General features: G+C 45.5%; 10 non-coding genes and 1 pseudogene across 10 annotated transcripts; all 11 read right to left on the bottom strand.

The window, feature by feature from the left end:
* Positions 1-88: 88 nt before the first annotated feature.
* On the bottom strand, positions 89-279 carry LOC141205865 (U2 spliceosomal RNA). The gene has a single exon (XR_012276537.1). It is a non-coding gene; the product is annotated as a U2 spliceosomal RNA (small nuclear RNA).
* A 1,115-nt stretch (positions 280-1,394) lies between these two features.
* Positions 1,395-1,585, bottom strand: LOC141206317 (U2 spliceosomal RNA). Its single transcript, XR_012276952.1, has one exon. It is a non-coding gene; the product is annotated as a U2 spliceosomal RNA (small nuclear RNA).
* Positions 1,586-2,700: 1,115 nt separating this feature from the next.
* LOC141206078 (U2 spliceosomal RNA) lies at positions 2,701-2,891 on the bottom strand. The gene has a single exon (XR_012276744.1). It is a non-coding gene; the product is annotated as a U2 spliceosomal RNA (small nuclear RNA).
* A 1,115-nt stretch (positions 2,892-4,006) lies between these two features.
* LOC141205971 (U2 spliceosomal RNA) lies at positions 4,007-4,197 on the bottom strand. The gene has a single exon (XR_012276640.1). It is a non-coding gene; the product is annotated as a U2 spliceosomal RNA (small nuclear RNA).
* A 1,112-nt stretch (positions 4,198-5,309) lies between these two features.
* On the bottom strand, positions 5,310-5,500 carry LOC141205864 (U2 spliceosomal RNA). The gene has a single exon (XR_012276536.1). It is a non-coding gene; the product is annotated as a U2 spliceosomal RNA (small nuclear RNA).
* A 1,115-nt stretch (positions 5,501-6,615) lies between these two features.
* Positions 6,616-6,800, bottom strand: LOC141206269 (U2 spliceosomal RNA). The gene has a single exon (XR_012276924.1). It is a non-coding gene; the product is annotated as a U2 spliceosomal RNA (small nuclear RNA).
* Positions 6,801-7,594: 794 nt separating this feature from the next.
* Positions 7,595-7,686, bottom strand: LOC141206441 (U2 spliceosomal RNA; annotated as a pseudogene).
* A 1,115-nt stretch (positions 7,687-8,801) lies between these two features.
* On the bottom strand, positions 8,802-8,992 carry LOC141205863 (U2 spliceosomal RNA). Its single transcript, XR_012276535.1, has one exon. It is a non-coding gene; the product is annotated as a U2 spliceosomal RNA (small nuclear RNA).
* A 1,115-nt stretch (positions 8,993-10,107) lies between these two features.
* On the bottom strand, positions 10,108-10,298 carry LOC141205862 (U2 spliceosomal RNA). Its single transcript, XR_012276534.1, has one exon. It is a non-coding gene; the product is annotated as a U2 spliceosomal RNA (small nuclear RNA).
* A 1,115-nt stretch (positions 10,299-11,413) lies between these two features.
* Positions 11,414-11,604, bottom strand: LOC141205861 (U2 spliceosomal RNA). Its single transcript, XR_012276533.1, has one exon. It is a non-coding gene; the product is annotated as a U2 spliceosomal RNA (small nuclear RNA).
* Positions 11,605-12,719: 1,115 nt separating this feature from the next.
* LOC141205859 (U2 spliceosomal RNA) lies at positions 12,720-12,910 on the bottom strand. The gene has a single exon (XR_012276531.1). It is a non-coding gene; the product is annotated as a U2 spliceosomal RNA (small nuclear RNA).
* Positions 12,911-13,724: the final 814 nt, after the last annotated feature.

Raw genomic sequence — 13,724 nt, 5'->3', positions numbered from 1 at the left:
AAGAGTCCATCCCAAAATCCGACAAACAAGCAAAATGAACAAAAAACATTGAATTCAATTCTTTCTGATTTTAGAAACTGCATTAAAGAAGGGGTGCACCGGTCCTGGAGATACTGCAATACCAGGTCAATGCGTGGAGTGGACAGAGCAAGCTCTTTTTCCATCTCCCTGTTCTAAAAATCCATTTAATATATGGTCCCCAGATAGGGGACGTATCAGATATTAAACTGATAAGAACAGATACTACACTTGATCTTAGCCAAAAGGCCGAGAAGCGATAACCAGAATTGGTTTCAAACTACGGAGCCACCCAAGGATCCTGAAAAGTCCATTTGTGGAGATGAGCTCCTGGACTCCCGTTAAGAAGACATGTTGTCAACCTCTAGATCCCTTACATGCCTGCACTTTTCGGCTTGCTGCTGCTGCAATCCACGCGTTTTAGATCTGCATAACTCCACCTCTTTAAACACAGCACCTTCACCCCCTGCTGTTCCCACCCGCCTCAACACCGTTGGAAGGGAGGAGAACCAATTAAGGCGGGGGGTGGGGTGGAACGAGCAGCTGTCTACCCTTAGCAGGAGGGCTCCTGATTACATACCTCTCCTGCTGCTGCTGCTGCTGGCTGTCCAGCAGCAGACTGAAGGTGGCTGCTGCTGTGCACAGGTATATAAAGGCTCAGAGCCTATTATGACACGCGCAGCCAGCGTTCCATTGCCACATTCCATCTACTGCAGGCAGGATACCTGGCTGGCTGAATGTCGCTGAGAAGCTCACAGAGACCGCCATAAGCAAGAGTTTAACAGAATGCCACAGACTAATCAACCAAACTTTTTGGGTTGGGTTCTCTTTTATAGTCTGCAGGCATTAAATGAAAGAAGTCAGTGTTCCAGCAGAAGGAGACAACGTTTCAGAAAAGGCATTGTAGCAAACCAAAAAAGAAATTTTAAGCGCAGCAGAGTAACCAGCGCACATACCTGTTAGCTCAGGTGAGTTTAAAAGGCTGCTGTTGATAACAAGGGCATTTGCTAAATAGATGGTGTGTGTGCAACAATATACTGAAAGGTCAATTATATTGTGCAGCTTATCTCACCACCTGTAGTTATTTAGGTGAAAGCTCCAAAATGCTTGCCTAATATGTCTGTTTATCCAAAAGGAAGTAAAAAGGGAGAGCTGGAAAGATAGCATTGCATCACATTACATGGCAATGCAATGCACAGTTGCTGAAGTTGAACCAAAATGAGCTTGTAATCTGGCTTCTGCAACTTTGAACATGAAAAATCCAATGAGGAGAAGAAAAGCAAAGCCAAAGAGTCCATCCCAAAATCCGACAAACAAGCAAAATGAACAAAAAACATTGAATTCAATTCTTTCTGATTTTAGAAACTGCATTAAAGAAGGGGTGCACCGGTCCTGGAGGTACTGCAATACCAGGTCAATGCGTGGAGTGGACAGAGCAAGCTCTTTTTCCATCTCCCTGTTCTAAAAATCCATTTAATATATGGTCCCCAGATAGGGGACGTATCAGATATTAAACTGATAAGAACAGATACTACACTTGATCTTAGCCAAAAGGCCGAGAAGCGATAACCAGAATTGGTTTCAAACTACGGAGCCACCCAAGGATCCTGAAAAGTCCATTTGTGGAGATGAGCTCCTGGACTCCCGTTAAGAAGACATGTTGTCAACCTCTAGATCCCTTACATGCCTGCACTTTTCGGCTTGCTGCTGCTGCAATCCACGCGTTTTAGATCTGCATAACTCCACCTCTTTAAACACAGCACCTTCACCCCCTGCTGTTCCCACCCGCCTCAACACCGTTGGAAGGGAGGAGAACCAATTAAGGCGGGGGGTGGGGTGGAACGAGCAGCTGTCTACCCTTAGCAGGAGGGCTCCTGATTACATACCTCTCCTGCTGCTGCTGCTGCTGGCTGTCCAGCAGCAGACTGAAGGTGGCTGCTGCTGTGCACAGGTATATAAAGGCTCAGAGCCTATTATGACACGCGCAGCCAGCGTTCCATTGCCACATTCCATCTACTGCAGGCAGGATACCTGGCTGGCTGAATGTCGCTGAGAAGCTCACAGAGACCGCCATAAGCAACAGTTTAACAGAATGCCACAGACTAATCAACCAAACTTTTTGGGTTGGGTTCTCTTTTATAGTCTGCAGGCATTAAATGAAAGAAGTCAGTGTTCCAGCAGAAGGAGACAACGTTTCAGAAAAGGCATTGTAGCAAACCAAAAAAGAAATTTTAAGCGCAGCAGAGTAACCAGCGCACATACCTGTTAGCTCAGGTGAGTTTAAAAGGCTGCTGTTGATAACAAGGGCATTTGCTAAATAGATGGTGTGTGTGCAACAATATACTGAAAGGTCAATTATATTGTGCAGCTTATCTCACCACCTGTAGTTATTTAGGTGAAAGCTCCAAAATGCTTGCCTAATATGTCTGTTTATCCAAAAGGAAGTAAAAAGGGAGAGCTAGAAAGATAGCATTGCATCACATTACATGGCAATGCAATGCACAGTTGCTGAAGTTGAACCAAAATGAGCTTGTAATCTGGCTTCTGCAACTTTGAACATGAAAAATCCAATGAGGAGAAGAAAAGCAAAGCCAAAGAGTCCATCCCAAAATCCGACAAACAAGCAAAATGAACAAAAAACATTGAATTCAATTCTTTCTGATTTTAGAAACTGCATTAAAGAAGGGGTGCACCGGTCATGGAGATACTGCAATACCAGGTCAATGCGTGGAGTGGACAGAGCAAGCTCTTTTTCCATCTCCCTGTTCTAAAAATCCATTTAATATATGGTCCCCAGATAGGGGACGTATCAGATATTAAACTGATAAGAACAGATACTACACTTGATCTTAGCCAAAAGGCCGAGAAGCGATAACCAGAATTGGTTTCAAACTACGGAGCCACCCAAGGATCCTGAAAAGTCCATTTGTGGAGATGAGCTCCTGGACTCCCGTTAAGAAGACATGTTGTCAACCTCTAGATCCCTTACATGCCTGCACTTTTCGGCTTGCTGCTGCTGCAATCCACGCGTTTTAGATCTGCATAACTCCACCTCTTTAAACACAGCACCTTCACCCCCTGCTGTTCCCACCCGCCTCAACACCGTTGGAAGGGAGGAGAACCAATTAAGGCGGGGGGTGGGGTGGAACGAGCAGCTGTCTACCCTTAGCAGGAGGGCTCCTGATTACATACCTCTCCTACTGCTGCTGCTGCTGGCTGTCCAGCAGCAGACTGAAGGTGGCTGCTGCTGTGCACAGGTATATAAAGGCTCAGAGCCTATTATGACACGCGCAGCCAGCGTTCCATTGCCACATTCCATCTACTGCAGGCAGGATACCTGGCTGGCTGAATGTCGCTGAGAAGCTCACAGAGACCGCCATAAGCAACAGTTTAACAGAATGCCACAGACTAATCAACCAAACTTTTTGGGTTGGGTTCTCTTTTATAGTCTGCAGGCATTAAATGAAAGAAGTCAGTGTTCCAGCAGAAGGAGACAACGTTTCAGAAAAGGCATTGTAGCAAACCAAAAAAGAAATTTTAAGCGCAGCAGAGTAACCAGCGCACATACCTGTTAGCTCAGGTGAGTTTAAAAGGCTGCTGTTGATAACAAGGGCATTTGCTAAATAGATGGTGTGTGTGCAACAATATACTGAAAGGTCAATTATATTGTGCAGCTTATCTCACCACCTGTAGTTATTTAGGTGAAAGCTCCAAAATGCTTGCCTAATATGTCTGTTTATCCAAAAGGAAGTAAAAAGGGAGAGCTAGAAAGATAGCATTGCATCACATTACATGGCAATGCAATGCACAGTTGCTGAAGTTGAACCAAAATGAGCTTGTAATCTGGCTTCTGCAACTTTGAACATGAAAAATCCAATGAGGAGAAGAAAAGCAAAGCCAAAGAGTCCATCCCAAAATCCGACAAACAAGCAAAATGAACAAAAAACATTGAATTCAATTCTTTCTGATTTTAGAAACTGCATTAAAGAAGGGGTGCACCGGTCCTGGAGATACTGCAATACCAGGTCAATGCGTGGAGTGGACAGAGCAAGCTCTTTTTCCATCTCCCTGTTCTAAAAATCCATTTAATATATGGTCCCCAGATAGGGGACGTATCAGATATTAAACTGATAAGAACAGATACTACACTTGATCTTAGCCAAAAGGCCAAGAAGCGATAACCAGAATTGGTTTCAAACTACGGAGCCACCCAAGGATCCTGAAAAGTCCATTTGTGGAGATGAGCTCCTGGACTCCCGTTAAGAAGACATGTTGTCAACCTCTAGATCCCTTACATGCCTGCACTTTTCGGCTTGCTGCTGCTGCAATCCACGCGTTTTAGATCTGCATAACTCCACCTCTTTAAACACAGCACCTTCACCCCCTGCTGTTCCCACCCGCCTCAACACCGTTGGAAGGGAGGAGAACCAATTAAGGCGGGGGGTGGGGTGGAACGAGCAGCTGTCTACCCTTAGCAGGAGGGCTCCTGATTACATACCTCTCCTGCTGCTGCTGCTGGCTGTCCAGCAGCAGACTGAAGGTGGCTGCTGCTGTGCACAGGTATATAAAGGCTCAGAGCCTATTATGACACGCGCAGCCAGCGTTCCATTGCCACATTCCATCTACTGCAGGCAGGATACCTGGCTGGCTGAATGTCGCTGAGAAGCTCACAGAGACCGCCATAAGCAACAGTTTAACAGAATGCCACAGACTAATCAACCAAACTTTTTGGGTTGGGTTCTCTTTTATAGTCTGCAGGCATTAAATGAAAGAAGTCAGTGTTCCAGCAGAAGGAGACAACGTTTCAGAAAAGGCATTGTAGCAAACCAAAAAAGAAATTTTAAGCGCAGCAGAGTAACCAGCGCACATACCTGTTAGCTCAGGTGAGTTTAAAAGGCTGCTGTTGATAACAAGGGCATTTGCTAAATAGATGGTGTGTGTGCAACAATATACTGAAAGGTCAATTATATTGTGCAGCTTATCTCACCACCTGTAGTTATTTAGGTGAAAGCTCCAAAATGCTTGCCTAATATGTCTGTTTATCCAAAAGGAAGTAAAAAGGGAGAGCTAGAAAGATAGCATTGCATCACATTACATGGCAATGCAATGCACAGTTGCTGAAGTTGAACCAAAATGAGCTTGTAATCTGGCTTCTGCAACTTTGAACATGAAAAATCCAATGAGGAGAAGAAAAGCAAAGCCAAAGAGTCCATCCCAAAATCCGACAAACAAGCAAAATGAACAAAAAACATTGAATTCAATTCTTTCTGATTTTAGAAACTGCATTAAAGAAGGGGTGCACCGGTCCTGGAGATACTGCAATACCAGGTCAATGCGTGGAGTGGACAGAGCAAGCTCTTTTTCCATCTCCCTGTTCTAAAAATCCATTTAATATATGGTCCCCAGATAGGGGACGTATCAGATATTAAACTGATAAGAACAGATACTACACTTGATCTTAGCCAAAAGGCCGAGAAGCGATAACCAGAATTGGTTTCAAACTACGGAGCCACCCAAGGATCCTGAAAAGTCCATTTGTGGAGATGAGCTCCTGGACTCCCGTTAAGAAGACATGTTGTCAACCTCTAGATCCCTTACATGCCTGCACTTTTCGGCTTGCTGCTGCTGCAATCCACGCGTTTTAGATCTGCATAACTCCACCTCTTTAAACACAGCACCTTCACCCCCTGCTGTTCCCACCCGCCTCAACACCGTTGGAAGGGAGGAGAACCAATTAAGGCGGGGGGTGGGGTGGAACGAGCAGCTGTCTACCCTTAGCAGGAGGGCTCCTGATTACATACCTCTCCTGCTGCTGCTGCTGCTGGCTGTCCAGCAGCAGACTGAAGGTGGCTGCTGCTGTGCACAGGTATATAAAGGCTCAGAGCCTATTATGACACGCGCAGCCAGCGTTCCATTGCCACATTCCATCTACTGCAGGCAGGATACCTGGCTGGCTGAATGTCGCTGAGAAGCTCACAGAGACCGCCATAAGCAACAGTTTAACAGAATGCCACAGACTAATCAACCAAACTTTTTGGGTTGGGTTCTCTTTTATAGTCTGCAGGCATTAAATGAAAGAAGTCAGTGTTCCAGCAGAAGGAGACAACGTTTCAGAAAAGGCATTGTAGCAAACCAAAAAAGAAATTTTAAGCGCAGCAGAGTAACCAGCGCACATACCTGTTAGCTCAGGTGAGTTTAAAAGGCTGCTGTTGATAACAAGGGCATTTGCTAAATAGATGGTGTGTGTGCAACAATATACTGAAAGGTCAATTATATTGTGCAGCTTATCTCACCACCTGTAGTTATTTAGGTGAAAGCTCCAAAATGCTTGCCTAATATGTCTGTTTATCCAAAAGGAAGTAAAAAGGGAGAGCTAGAAAGATAGCATTGCATCACATTACATGGCAATGCAATGCACAGTTGCTGAAGTTGAACCAAAATGAGCTTGTAATCTGGCTTCTGCAACTTTGAACATGAAAAATCCAATGAGGAGAAGCAAAGCAAAGCCAAAGAGTCCATCCCAAAATCCGACAAACAAGCAAAATGAACAAAAAACATTGAATTCAATTCTTTCTGATTTTAGAAACTGCATTAAAGAAGGGGTGCACCGGTCCTGGAGATACTGCAATACCAGGTCAATGCGTGGAGTGGACAGAGCAAGCTCTTTTTCCATCTCCCTGTTCTAAAAATCCATTTAATATATGGTCCCCAGATAGGGGACGTATCAGATATTAAACTGATAAGAACAGATTTTTTTTTTTTTATCGAAAGCCCGAATTCGTGTACAAAACCCGAGTGCGCTTAAAAAAGTGACAAGTGCCACAAAAAAAAGTGCACTAGGATGCTGGTCTTCTTGAAACCCTCTCCAAAAGGAGAAGGGTCCCACAAACCATTCCCCGTCCCTCCGAGCCAGAAGGCCACAGCGAGGCACAGGGACAAATAGCCACCTCCAGCCGGAGCCATAGGCGGCCCAATCTTACCCTCAATACCTGCCCGAGTTCTCACCCGAGCAAGGCACTGGGAGCCAAAGACTGTGCTCCCCTCCCGGAAGAGGGGAGCCAACAACGCTCTCCTCCCGAAAGAGGAGAGCCAGGGGGGTTCAGGGGGGAGCGGAACCTGATGGCCACACACTCCCCCCCTAGACCTGCCAAGAGAGGAACCCGTAAGGGAACCGCATCCCGACAAAATCCTAGTAAGGACGTGGACACACGTGAAAAAGTGGACACACAGTGACAAAAAAAAATTAAATAAATAGTGAAGGTTTCACAGTATAATACTGCCCGGACCTTCGACCGGGAATTGAAAAATTCCCCATCCTAAGGCCAGAAGGCCCGGAATAAGGGTGTGTGTGAAGAAAGAAATATTGAAGTGCTAGTGCAAATGTGCCATAAACTCAAGTGGGGTTCCCAATCCCAGTGAGTTAAGGCACCCCAGGGTCACCACTCCTGGGGCACTTCACACTTCGGGCTTTCGATCTTCCCCGGCCCAATGGCGTCGATCCTGGGGGGCCATGCTTTCCACCAGATGACTATATTAGCCACCTGGCGTACTAACAAGCGCCTAAACCCCAGTGTGCATAATGTATCAATCTACTAGGGCGGCCAACATCCAAAACCGCCTTTTCGAAAGATACTACACTTGATCTTAGCCAAAAGGCCGAGAAGCGATAACCAGAATTGGTTTCAAACTACGGAGCCACCCAAGGATCCTGAAAAGTCCATTTGTGGAGATGAGCTCCTGGACTCCCGTTAAGAAGACATGTTGTCAACCTCTAGATCCCTTACATGCCTGCACTTTTCGGCTTGCTGCTGCTGCAATCCACGCGTTTTAGATCTGCATAACTCCACCTCTTTAAACACAGCACCTTCACCCCCTGCTGTTCCCACCCGCCTCAACACCGTTGGAAGGGAGGAGAACCAATTAAGGCGGGGGGTGGGGTGGAACGAGCAGCTGTCTACCCTTAGCAGGAGGGCTCCTGATTACATACCTCTCCTGCTGCTGCTGCTGCTGGCTGTCCAGCAGCAGACTGAAGGTGGCTGCTGCTGTGCACAGGTATATAAAGGCTCAGAGCCTATTATGACACGCGCAGCCAGCGTTCCATTGCCACATTCCATCTACTGCAGGCAGGATACCTGGCTGGCTGAATGTCGCTGAGAAGCTCACAGAGACCGCCATAAGCAACAGTTTAACAGAATGCCACAGACTAATCAACCAAACTTTTTGGGTTGGGTTCTCTTTTATAGTCTGCAGGCATTAAATGAAAGAAGTCAGTGTTCCAGCAGAAGGAGACAACGTTTCAGAAAAGGCATTGTAGCAAACCAAAAAAGAAATTTTAAGCGCAGCAGAGTAACCAGCGCACATACCTGTTAGCTCAGGTGAGTTTAAAAGGCTGCTGTTGATAACAAGGGCATTTGCTAAATAGATGGTGTGTGTGCAACAATATACTGAAAGGTCAATTATATTGTGCAGCTTATCTCACCACCTGTAGTTATTTAGGTGAAAGCTCCAAAATGCTTGCCTAATATGTCTGTTTATCCAAAAGGAAGTAAAAAGGGAGAGCTAGAAAGATAGCATTGCATCACATTACATGGCAATGCAATGCACAGTTGCTGAAGTTGAACCAAAATGAGCTTGTAATCTGTCTTCTGCAACTTTGAACATGAAAAATCCAATGAGGAGAAGAAAAGCAAAGCCAAAGAGTCCATCCCAAAATCCGACAAACAAGCAAAATGAACAAAAAACATTGAATTCAATTCTTTCTGATTTTAGAAACTGCATTAAAGAAGGGGTGCACCGGTCCTGGAGATACTGCAATACCAGGTCAATGCGTGGAGTGGACAGAGCAAGCTCTTTTTCCATCTCCCTGTTCTAAAAATCCATTTAATATATGGTCCCCAGATAGGGGACGTATCAGATATTAAACTGATAAGAACAGATACTACACTTGATCTTAGCCAAAAGGCCGAGAAGCGATAACCAGAATTGGTTTCAAACTACGGAGCCACCCAAGGATCCTGAAAAGTCCATTTGTGGAGATGAGCTCCTGGACTCCCATTAAGAAGACATGTTGTCAACCTCTAGATCCCTTACATGCCTGCACTTTTCGGCTTGCTGCTGCTGCAATCCACGCGTTTTAGATCTGCATAACTCCACCTCTTTAAACACAGCACCTTCACCCCCTGCTGTTCCCACCCGCCTCAACACCGTTGGAAGGGAGGAGAACCAATTAAGGCGGGGGGTGGGGTGGAACGAGCAGCTGTCTACCCTTAGCAGGAGGGCTCCTGATTACATACCTCTCCTGCTGCTGCTGCTGCTGGCTGTCCAGCAGCAGACTGAAGGTGGCTGCTGCTGTGCACAGGTATATAAAGGCTCAGAGCCTATTATGACACGCGCAGCCAGCGTTCCATTGCCACATTCCATCTACTGCAGGCAGGATACCTGGCTGGCTGAATGTCGCTGAGAAGCTCACAGAGACCGCCATAAGCAACAGTTTAACAGAATGCCACAGACTAATCAACCAAACTTTTTGGGTTGGGTTCTCTTTTATAGTCTGCAGGCATTAAATGAAAGAAGTCAGTGTTCCAGCAGAAGGAGACAACGTTTCAGAAAAGGCATTGTAGCAAACCAAAAAAGAAATTTTAAGCGCAGCAGAGTAACCAGCGCACATACCTGTTAGCTCAGGTGAGTTTAAAAGGCTGCTGTTGATAACAAGGGCATTTGCTAAATAGATGGTGTGTGTGCAACAATATACTGAAAGGTCAATTATATTGTGCAGCTTATCTCACCACCTGTAGTTATTTAGGTGAAAGCTCCAAAATGCTTGCCTAATATGTCTGTTTATCCAAAAGGAAGTAAAAAGGGAGAGCTAGAAAGATAGCATTGCATCACATTACATGGCAATGCAATGCACAGTTGCTGAAGTTGAACCAAAATGAGCTTGTAATCTGGCTTCTGCAACTTTGAACATGAAAAATCCAATGAGGAGAAGAAAAGCAAAGCCAAAGAGTCCATCCCAAAATCCGACAAACAAGCAAAATGAACAAAAAACATTGAATTCAATTCTTTCTGATTTTAGAAACTGCATTAAAGAAGGGGTGCACCGGTCCTGGAGATACTGCAATACCAGGTCAATGCGTGGAGTGGACAGAGCAAGCTCTTTTTCCATCTCCCTGTTCTAAAAATCCATTTAATATATGGTCCCCAGATAGGGGACGTATCAGATATTAAACTGATAAGAACAGATACTACACTTGATCTTAGCCAAAAGGCCGAGAAGCGATAACCAGAATTGGTTTCAAACTACGGAGCCACCCAAGGATCCTGAAAAGTCCATTTGTGGAGATGAGCTCCTGGACTCCCGTTAAGAAGACATGTTGTCAACCTCTAGATCCCTTACATGCCTGCACTTTTCGGCTTGCTGCTGCTGCAATCCACGCGTTTTAGATCTGCATAACTCCACCTCTTTAAACACAGCACCTTCACCCCCTGCTGTTCCCACCCGCCTCAACACCGTTGGAAGGGAGGAGAACCAATTAAGGCGGGGGGTGGGGTGGAACGAGCAGCTGTCTACCCTTAGCAGGAGGGCTCCTGATTACATACCTCTCCTGCTGCTGCTGCTGCTGGCTGTCCAGCAGCAGACTGAAGGTGGCTGCTGCTGTGCACAGGTATATAAAGGCTCAGAGCCTATTATGACACGCGCAGCCAGCGTTCCATTGCCACATTCCATCTACTGCAGGCAGGATACCTGGCTGGCTGAATGTCGCTGAGAAGCTCACAGAGACCGCCATAAGCAACAGTTTAACAGAATGCCACAGACTAATCAACCAAACTTTTTGGGTTGGGTTCTCTTTTATAGTCTGCAGGCATTAAATGAAAGAAGTCAGTGTTCCAGCAGAAGGAGACAACGTTTCAGAAAAGGCATTGTAGCAAACCAAAAAAGAAATTTTAAGCGCAGCAGAGTAACCAGCGCACATACCTGTTAGCTCAGGTGAGTTTAAAAGGCTGCTGTTGATAACAAGGGCATTTGCTAAATAGATGGTGTGTGTGCAACAATATACTGAAAGGTCAATTATATTGTGCAGCTTATCTCACCACCTGTAGTTATTTAGGTGAAAGCTCCAAAATGCTTGCCTAATATGTCTGTTTATCCAAAAGGAAGTAAAAAGGGAGAGCTAGAAAGATAGCATTGCATCACATTACATGGCAATGCAATGCACAGTTGCTGAAGTTGAACCAAAATGAGCTTGTAATCTGGCTTCTGCAACTTTGAACATGAAAAATCCAATGAGGAGAAGAAAAGCAAAGCCAAAGAGTCCATCCCAAAATCCGACAAACAAGCAAAATGAACAAAAAACATTGAATTCAATTCTTTCTGATTTTAGAAACTGCATTAAAGAAGGGGTGCACCGGTCCTGGAGATACTGCAATACCAGGTCAATGCGTGGAGTGGACAGAGCAAGCTCTTTTTCCATCTCCCTGTTCTAAAAATCCATTTAATATATGGTCCCCAGATAGGGGACGTATCAGATATTAAACTGATAAGAACAGATACTACACTTGATCTTAGCCAAAAGGCCGAGAAGCGATAACCAGAATTGGTTTCAAACTACGGAGCCACCCAAGGATCCTGAAAAGTCCATTTGTGGAGATGAGCTCCTGGACTCCCATTAAGAAGACATGTTGTCAACCTCTAGATCCCTTACATGCCTGCACTTTTCGGCTTGCTGCTGCTGCAATCCACGCGTTTTAGATCTGCATAACTCCACCTCTTTAAACACAGCACCTTCACCCCCTGCTGTTCCCACCCGCCTCAACACCGTTGGAAGGGAGGAGAACCAATTAAGGCGGGGGGTGGGGTGGAACGAGCAGCTGTCTACCCTTAGCAGGAGGGCTCCTGATTACATACCTCTCCTGCTGCTGCTGCTGCTGGCTGTCCAGCAGCAGACTGAAGGTGGCTGCTGCTGTGCACAGGTATATAAAGGCTCAGAGCCTATTATGACACGCGCAGCCAGCGTTCCATTGCCACATTCCATCTACTGCAGGCAGGATACCTGGCTGGCTGAATGTCGCTGAGAAGCTCACAGAGACCGCCATAAGCAACAGTTTAACAGAATGCCACAGACTAATCAACCAAACTTTTTGGGTTGGGTTCTCTTTTATAGTCTGCAGGCATTAAATGAAAGAAGTCAGTGTTCCAGCAGAAGGAGACAACGTTTCAGAAAAGGCATTGTAGCAAACCAAAAAAGAAATTTTAAGCGCAGCAGAGTAACCAGCGCACATACCTGTTAGCTCAGGTGAGTTTAAAAGGCTGCTGTTGATAACAAGGGCATTTGCTAAATAGATGGTGTGTGTGCAACAATATACTGAAAGGTCAATTATATTGTGCAGCTTATCTCACCACCTGTAGTTATTTAGGTGAAAGCTCCAAAATGCTTGCCTAATATGTCTGTTTATCCAAAAGGAAGTAAAAAGGGAGAGCTAGAAAGATAGCATTGCATCACATTACATGGCAATGCAATGCACAGTTGCTGAAGTTGAACCAAAATGAGCTTGTAATCTGGCTTCTGCAACTTTGAACATGAAAAATCCAATGAGGAGAAGAAAAGCAAAGCCAAAGAGTCCATCCCAAAATCCGACAAACAAGCAAAATGAACAAAAAACATTGAATTCAATTCTTTCTGATTTTAGAAACTGCATTAAAGAAGGGGTGCACCGGTCCTGGAGATACTGCAATACCAGGTCAATGCGTGGAGTGGACAGAGCAAGCTCTTTTTCCATCTCCCTGTTCTAAAAATCCATTTAATATATGGTCCCCAGATAGGGGACGTATCAGATATTAAACTGATAAGAACAGATACTACACTTGATCTTAGCCAAAAGGCCGAGAAGCGATAACCAGAATTGGTTTCAAACTACGGAGCCACCCAAGGATCCTGAAAAGTCCATTTGTGGAGATGAGCTCCTGGACTCCCGTTAAGAAGACATGTTGTCAACCTCTAGATCCCTTACATGCCTGCACTTTTCGGCTTGCTGCTGCTGCAATCCACGCGTTTTAGATCTGCATAACTCCACCTCTTTAAACACAGCACCTTCACCCCCTGCTGTTCCCACCCGCCTCAACACCGTTGGAAGGGAGGAGAACCAATTAAGGCGGGGGGTGGGGTGGAACGAGCAGCTGTCTACCCTTAGCAGGAGGGCTCCTGATTACATACCTCTCCTGCTGCTGCTGCTGCTGGCTGTCCAGCAGCAGACTGAAGGTGGCTGCTGCTGTGCACAGGTATATAAAGGCTCAGAGCCTATTATGACACGCGCAGCCAGCGTTCCATTGCCACATTCCATCTACTGCAGGCAGGATACCTGGCTGGCTGAATGTCGCTGAGAAGCTCACAGAGACCGCCATAAGCAACAGTTTAACAGAATGCCACAGACTAATCAACCAAACTTTTTGGGTTGGGTTCTCTTTTATAGTTTGCAGGCATTAAATGAAAGAAGTCAGTGTTCCAGCAGAAGGAGACAACGTTTCAGAAAAGGCATTGTAGCAAACCAAAAAAGAAATTTTAAGCGCAGCAGAGTAACCAGCGCACATACCTGTTAGCTCAGGTGAGTTTAAAAGGCTGCTGTTGATAACAAGGGCATTTGCTAAATAGATGGTGTGTGTGCAACAATATACTGAAAGGTCAATTATATTGTGCAGCTTATCTCACCAC

The sequence above is a fragment of the Phyllobates terribilis genome, unplaced genomic scaffold, assembly GCF_046119375.1.
Source record: "Phyllobates terribilis strain yellow unplaced genomic scaffold, ASM4611937v1 Scaffold_142__1_contigs__length_4687701, whole genome shotgun sequence".
Classification (NCBI taxonomy): domain Eukaryota; kingdom Metazoa; phylum Chordata; class Amphibia; order Anura; family Dendrobatidae; genus Phyllobates; species Phyllobates terribilis.
This window is presented reverse-complemented; position numbering and strand designations above follow the sequence as displayed.